This window comes from Dendrobates tinctorius, unplaced genomic scaffold, assembly GCF_039654945.1.
Source record: "Dendrobates tinctorius isolate UK_male_01 unplaced genomic scaffold, ASM3965494v1 ptg000164l, whole genome shotgun sequence".
In the NCBI taxonomy this organism is placed as follows: Eukaryota; Metazoa; Chordata; class Amphibia; order Anura; family Dendrobatidae; genus Dendrobates; species Dendrobates tinctorius.
The window spans coordinates 2,165,718-2,173,404 of record NW_027361831.1 but is presented as its reverse complement, the minus strand read 5'-3'; positions in this window follow the sequence as shown (position 1 = coordinate 2,173,404).

Genomic DNA, 7,687 nt, shown 5'->3' with positions numbered 1-7,687 from the left:
ATGCTAGCATTCAATTATCTATAAAGAGACCCCCTGTACAGAAATATTGGGGCTTCAGCAACATCATATGTTATACAGAAGAATAGCGCTATCTCCATAGTTCTCTGTACAAGGACATATAGATCAGACAAGGTCTCATATTCAGGCAGTTTCTATTATTCTCAATCGCTCTTTATATGAATAAGATCAGTGAGTCTTATTATACCGAGCAGAGAATCTCCTGAGACAAAGACCCCATCCCGATCTTACACACTGGAGGTCAGGCCCGGAGTATCCAGCTACGGGGCCCGGATTCTCTCATTTTTGACTCTAGTGCTTCTTGTAGAATAAATCCCTTTCTCATACAGTCCTGTAGTAATGACTTTGTTAATGACGTTTTGTAAGAGGGTGAATCTGAATCCAACTAAATGTTATCAATTTATGTGTAAGAAACAATAAACGTCCTACCGCAGTTTTACCATGTGTGTAGTGTCATTTCTTTAACCCTAACAAAAAAAGCTTGGGGTCTCCGACCAAACCTGCTGATTATGGTATATTTTCAATTGTAGGTTGGGCCACTCAACACTGTCAGCTGCTTTGTGCGGCATCCAATGAGAATATGGTCCCTCCTCTCTGATTATCTGATGGGATCTGAAGGCTTAAGAGATGCCTAATATTTATGGAGGTGGAATTATCAGACATAAATATGGTTTTCTACTGATGTATGATTGGATATAGAATATAGTATTATCCACTATCTATTGGCCAGTACTTTTCCCAATATTTAGACATAAGCTGTCTAAAGAGAGACAGTTCAGTGTGAACCTGGTAAGAAGGCATCTTTCCCAGACTTTGGCAAGACAACAACAATGGTGTACTGCACTGATGGTGGCAAAGATCCCCTAACCAGACATTTATTAAACACGTCCACTAGCTTGGGTGACAAAATATCTTTATTTCTTTTGTATATTTTCCTTGGAAGGCCATCCACCCAAGGAGGATTTTCAGTGGTCATAGATCCTATAGTTAAAATGGTTCCAAGATTAGAGAAGCTTTAGGAAAGTCTCTTGATTCCATAGATGGTGTTGCCAGTTTGGCCTGATGAAGAAATGACATGACCTCATTCACTGTTTGCGATACTGTAGAAGCATTTTCTCAGTATGGTAGGTGAATCATGTAGTAGATGAGCGATATGTACAACTCCTTGTTAGGGATTAGTTACATTTTCCCATTCTTCAAAATGTTTAAAGAAGAATTATTTCCTATCGGCCATGACCATCCGGTAGTTTTAGTCTGTGCTCTGTGTAAACTGTCCTAGGTTCTCTCTAAAGGGTCTTGCACAAATCTGTCTTAAGCCTCCCTCAGTGTCTGGTGTAAGGGCTCACATTTATCTTATTTATACTCTTTAATGGCTCCCCTAAAATCTTCTTTCATTGTTTCACATGCTCCATGCATCGAGGCTGTCCCCTCATGCATCCGAAAGCATTCAGAAGGTGGATTCCCTATTGCTCCCCACTATCAATCACTGGTAAACAAAAAGGCTTAGTTTCCAAAGTTTAGGTATCATAACCCCATATATATCGGAAACTTAGGACCACTATGAGAAGAATGATCTGACAATGTTCGAGAAAGAAGGCCAATACTATGTATGGATATGGAAATTTGCATACATCCAGTATTCTTGTAAGTTAATATTTTGTGTCACACCCTTTGGTATAAATAACTGTAAATAACTACAGATGCTTGCCATACCCATCAACAAGCTTCTTTCACCTTGCATGTGGTGCAGGGTGGTAGCCATTGGCAAGATACTAGTCTCTTGCACCCCTGATCATTACATGAAGGTGGGGGTCCTGGCTCGGTATGTGGACTTGTGCTATGAGGGTGCTATGCCCATGCAGGCCACATGTAACTAATGATAATGATTTGCCAGGACCAGAAGTTTGACAGTTCAATGAAGGAGACCATAATTCAAAAATAAACATTTTACTGAACCGGACCTTGGTAGGCATCATATACCATAGACATCGGGTATAGTAGTAGATTTGGTTTCCAGTACCATCTCTATCGTGATGACACCCAATTATACGCTTCCTCTCCTGACATCACGCCTGCCTTTTTAGAAAACACCAGAGATTGTCTAAGCGCTGTGTCTAACATCATGTCCTCACTATATCTGAAACTGAACCTGTTAAAGACTGAACGCCTTGTGTTTCCTCCCTCTACTAATGTACCTATACCTGACACTGCCATTTATGTGTGTGGTTCCACTATTACTCCCTAGCAACATGCCCGCTGTCTTGGGGTCATACTTGACCCGAGCTTTCCTTTGCCCCCCACTTCCAATCACTGGCTCGCTCTTATTTGCATCGCAAAAACATTTCTAGAATTCGACCTTTTCTTATTTTTGACTCCGCACAAACTCTTACTGTTTCTCTTATTCATTCTCGCCTTGACTATTGTAACTCTCTTCTAATCGGCCTCCCTCTTACCAAACTTTCCCCCCTTCAATCTGTCTTGAATGCTGCAGCCAGGATCACATTCCTCGCCAATCGTTACACTGATGCCTCTACCTTGTGCCAGTCCTTACACTGGCTACCCATCCACTCCAGAATCCAGTACAAACTTATTACCCTCACCCACAAAGCACTCCATGGATCAGCACCACCCTACATTTCCTCCCTCGTTTCAGTCTACCACCCTACCCGTGCCCTTTGTTGTACTGATGACCTCAGGTTAGCATCCTCAATAATCAGAACCTCCCACTCTCATCTCCAAGACTTTACATGTGCTGCGCCATTTCTTTGGAATACACTTCCCAGGTCAATACGATTAGTCCCCAATCCCTACAATTTTAAGCGTGCCCTGAAAACGCAATTATTCAGACTGGCCTACCGCCTCAACACATTAACCTAACTATCCCTGTGTGGCACAGTCAAAAGTTTTACCATAACCAGGTTCCCCATATCATGTTCCCACATGCTTTATGCGTCTATCAGCCCTCTGTGTCTGTACTGTTACACACTTAACATTATGGCTGGTCCATACAATCAGGGCAATTGTTACCACCAACCTTTCGTGTCTACCTTTTTTCCTCATAGATTGTAAGCTTGCGAGCAGGGCCCTCATTCCTCTTGGTATCTGTTATGATCTATGTGATTATTGTTATGCTGTAATTTCTATCGTCTGTACAAGTCCCCTCTGAAATGTAAAGTGCTGCGGAATATGTCGGCGCTACAGAAATAAAATGTATTATTATGTTTAAAGTTTTCTTCACAATGCAGAGCATTTTCCACACAGTTTCAATTCCTTCTTTACTTATTTATTCTCTTTCTACCATTCCCCTTTACTTCACCACAACCCAGCTCAGTATTACAGACCAGACTGTTAGAGTCCTATTCTCAACCCATGATTCCGCATCCTTTTCCCATTAGTAAAGTTGCTTTGTCAATATGGCCGGTACTTATCTCTTCTGTCTCTGATGCTCTACAACTCCCACCTGGGGTATTCTACTCATCTCACCCACTGTGTCCCATTTAGGCCCATTACCTTTCTGAGTTATAAACCCTAGACCGCACTGATAAGTGTACTGGCCCAGGACCCATGTCCAGGACTGCCACTAGAAATTTCAGGGCCAATACTGGCAACATTTTCGGGGCCCCCTTGAGACTCCGCCCAGGCTCCACTCCAGCCCTGCCCTCCACCCCTCGAACTGTCCACAGTCCCACCGCTCTCTCTTGGAAAAACGCCACTTCTCACCAATCACACATTAACAGTTCCCATCAGCAGATCACACATATAGTCAGCAGCTTTTGTTTTGGCCAAAAGATTTTTTTAAGCCGCCACCACGACAAAGTAGACTCTTTTAGCCGGGCCCCACTCTACTCTAACCTATTAAACATTTGCTAAAATATCTAATACAATTTAGATATATTTTTATTTAGTTTTCAATTTTTAAAATGACCAATAATATCACATACAAGGGACAAATACCACCACACCATGACCAGACCTCATATTACTAACACAGTGACTGAATAATAGCACATACAAGGAAAAATATCACTACACCATGACTGGACAAAATATTACCACCACATAGTGACTGAATACTACAATACTGATCAGTAATAAAAAAAAACACAATACTAATATCACCATAAGGGCTCATACTCACTTGCGAGAGACTCACATGATTCTCTTTCGAGTCTCTCGCATGAAAATCTGGCACTGCCGCCAGCACTGGGACCAGAGCGTGCAGCTACATGCATTTCTGTGCAGCCGCACACTCCGATCCCAGTGCCGGCGGCAGTGCCAGGTTTTCATGCAAGAGACTCGCATGAGAATCGTGTGAGTCTCTCGCAAGTGAGTATGAGCCCTAAGTGCCATTATACACAGGAGATCTGTATTTAGTATGCAGTGTCTGTGTACAGGTAATACAGTGATCACTGGTGACATTGTACACAGGACCTCTGTATATAGTGTATAGTGTCATTGTATAGGTAAACCACTGACTCACCAGTGACATCTCTAGATGAAGTCTTTTATCTTTATCCAGCACAGACCACCGTCACTTCTTCCAGCCAGGGCTCGTCTCTGCAGGAAATAACACAGCTATCTAGAGCTCCGCCTGCAGAACACATTACTTATTTTTTTCCCAATCTCTACACTACACCACATGAAGAAAAAAAGGCATTAAAATTACACACTTTACACGGCAATGCCAAACTTGTATTTTTTTTTAAAGAAACATCAGATCAAAATATAACATAAGATAATCCGATTGGTATACGGTGTAATGAGGAAAAAAATTAAAATGCAAGAGTTAAGTTTTTTTGGTCGCCGCAACATCGCAATAAAATGCAATAATAGGCGATCAAAACATCGTATCTGCCCCAAAATGGTATTAATAAAAATGTCAGATCTGGGCGCAAAAAATAAGCCACCACCCATCCCTGGCTCAAAAAAAATTAGTATGTTACGGGTCTTAGAAAATGGAGACAAAACAAGAACGCATTTTGAGGACAAACTTCTCATTTTTTTCACCACTGAAATAAAAAAAAAAAAACCTAAACATGTTTGGTATCTTGTATTGCCAACTGTTTAGCAATAAGGTTCGGATATGGCTTTAAAGAAGGCTGCTACTTGGATATAACACAATTTTATTATACAATGATTAATTTAAATGATAAAACACCAAATTAATGAAATATATGACATTGATATAATATTACGGGTAATAGAAAATAGTATGATATTACGTATACTTATATATTCAAACTGCAAAGATTTTAGTACATATACTTACATCAGAAAGAAGGAAAGAATAGAATCTTCACTAGGGGCATTTACGTCATCTGTCCAGAAATACTTCAACTGGAGGAGCAGTCAGCGAAGACAGAGAATGCTTTCCTAGGATCTACACTGTGGAGAGCGTCCTCTCACACAGGTCCACAAGCTCCTGCCTCTTCTGACTGCCTCCCCAGCTTTTATATGCTTTAAACAAAGGTCTACACAATATAATATTGTGTAATCATGAAAATACACAAGTTAGTTGTCTGATGTTCCAATCACATGACAGTGGCCAGCTATCATGAATAAATCACATCAAGCAAAACCTGCCTCTTCGGACTATTTACTATTGCCCTAACATTTACATATGATAAGAGTAAATCATACACCAGAACAAAGTTTCCAACAATATGCTATGATCAGAACCCTAGAACAAAATATATATATTTCAGACTACAGTTAAAGAGATGTTTAAGATTGAATACACTATAATGGTTTCAGATCGTCAACTATATTCCCGGTTCTACATTAGGCTTCCCCAGCCATATTTCTATAGCCTTATGTATAATAATCTGCAATTGTCTATATGCCTAGTCCACTTTTAACCCCCATATGACACAAATATCAGATGATGCCTTGTCAATATACTCACACCATTCACTGCTCTTAAAATTCAAGTAAGTCAACAGCGCACACAAAGGTTAATCCTTTCCAGTAATCCAGATTAAACACACTGTTTGAACAGACCTTGTCTTTTAGTATACTCAACACTAAAACTGCATCATGGGTCTGATCTCATGAACCCTGGTTTCCAAGAACTGGATATGGGGCCTTCAAATGCTGACATTACAGGTTAATTTCAATATGGACTAATCAATATATTACAATATGTAGGCTATAAGATATCCATATTTTTATTAGCACCACAATCCACCCTTGGATATCTTATAGCCACACATTATTTATCCAACAACAACAAACCAATGCATGCATAATACAAATTACTCCTTAAAGCTATCCTAGAGCTAACACCTGACCCACTAGTTATATTAGTTGGAATATAACGAAAAGTGATATTTCCCAAGGAAAACATCCCACCTCTAGGCAATCTTACATGTTTTGTAAATGATGGAGAGATCACTATTGCCCGCCCTCATAACTGGAGCCACATATAATAGCCCTCTCCCCATCCCCAGTCTGATTCATCATATTTAAATGTTTATCACAAGTCCACTGACAGCATGGATCAGCTGGCATTATTCTTGGAATCCTTCTGTTAATCATTTCTCCCATTAGACATTTTCTTCAGTACAGTTCACACTTTGGGTCACATCTTCTTGGTCTTTGCCCTTCAAAAATGGCTAGTGTCCACTGAGCCAAATAAAGCCATAGATTCTGTTTGGTTTTCAGAAATCCACACTTTCCATAGCTGGCATCTGTCTGAAGATTGCTTGGCTCTTGAAAGCAGTCGCACAAGATGTAAGCAATAATGCAACACTTACAGATCAGATTTTGATCTAAAGGGAAAACATTATTATCTGAGATCACATTGACTGCTACTTGAGAAATGACTTGAGCAGATGCAGGACACCTAATTGATTCAACCAAATTTTAGAAATCCACTGGCTGAGCTATTCTAGCTTCTCTCTGTATTATTGACATGTCACTTTAGTCAATATTCATACATTTCTCCTGGGTAAATCTGATCTATCACATTACCTCCATTCATTGAAATATCAAACATCACTGTTCAAGATACATCTTACAAATGGATTTTACAAACCTATTATGTTAAAATAAAGATTAAAGACATACATAAAAATAAACCACAACTTTTAGCTAAATACAGTCCGATTCACCACAATGGGATGATTACTTATTTAATTGTTTGCAAACAATTATTTTAACCTTTAAGCTCATTGCCTAACCCCATGTCTTATATATAGATAAATATATTGAATCCGATTCCTCTGGAAAACTGGTTTGTCCAGTCTGAAGAAAAAAAACATAAGAAAAGGTTATAATAGGTACAAGTCAAAAACTGCATTTTGTCCTTATCCTATCTGGACAAAAACAAACAAACAACCTCACTGGATTGTCTTAAAAAATAACCCAGGAATGATGACTGGTGACCCATGTAAAATGATCCAGCCCCATAGACAGAACACAGGAATAGTAGCACCGTCTTTTTGGGGTCTACAATATGACAAATTCTGCTCTTTCCCAGTCTCACTCTTATTCACCATTGGGATCTGCATTTCTTGCGACTTTTGTGCAGTTGTAGCAATGTTGGCTTTTCTACATGAGTCTGTAAATTCAGTATCGTAGATGGCAAGTTCTTCCTTATTCTCCATACCATCAATATTCTGGTGCAATGAATGGCTCTCTGGTTTGGTATTACAGTAACGTTTAATGT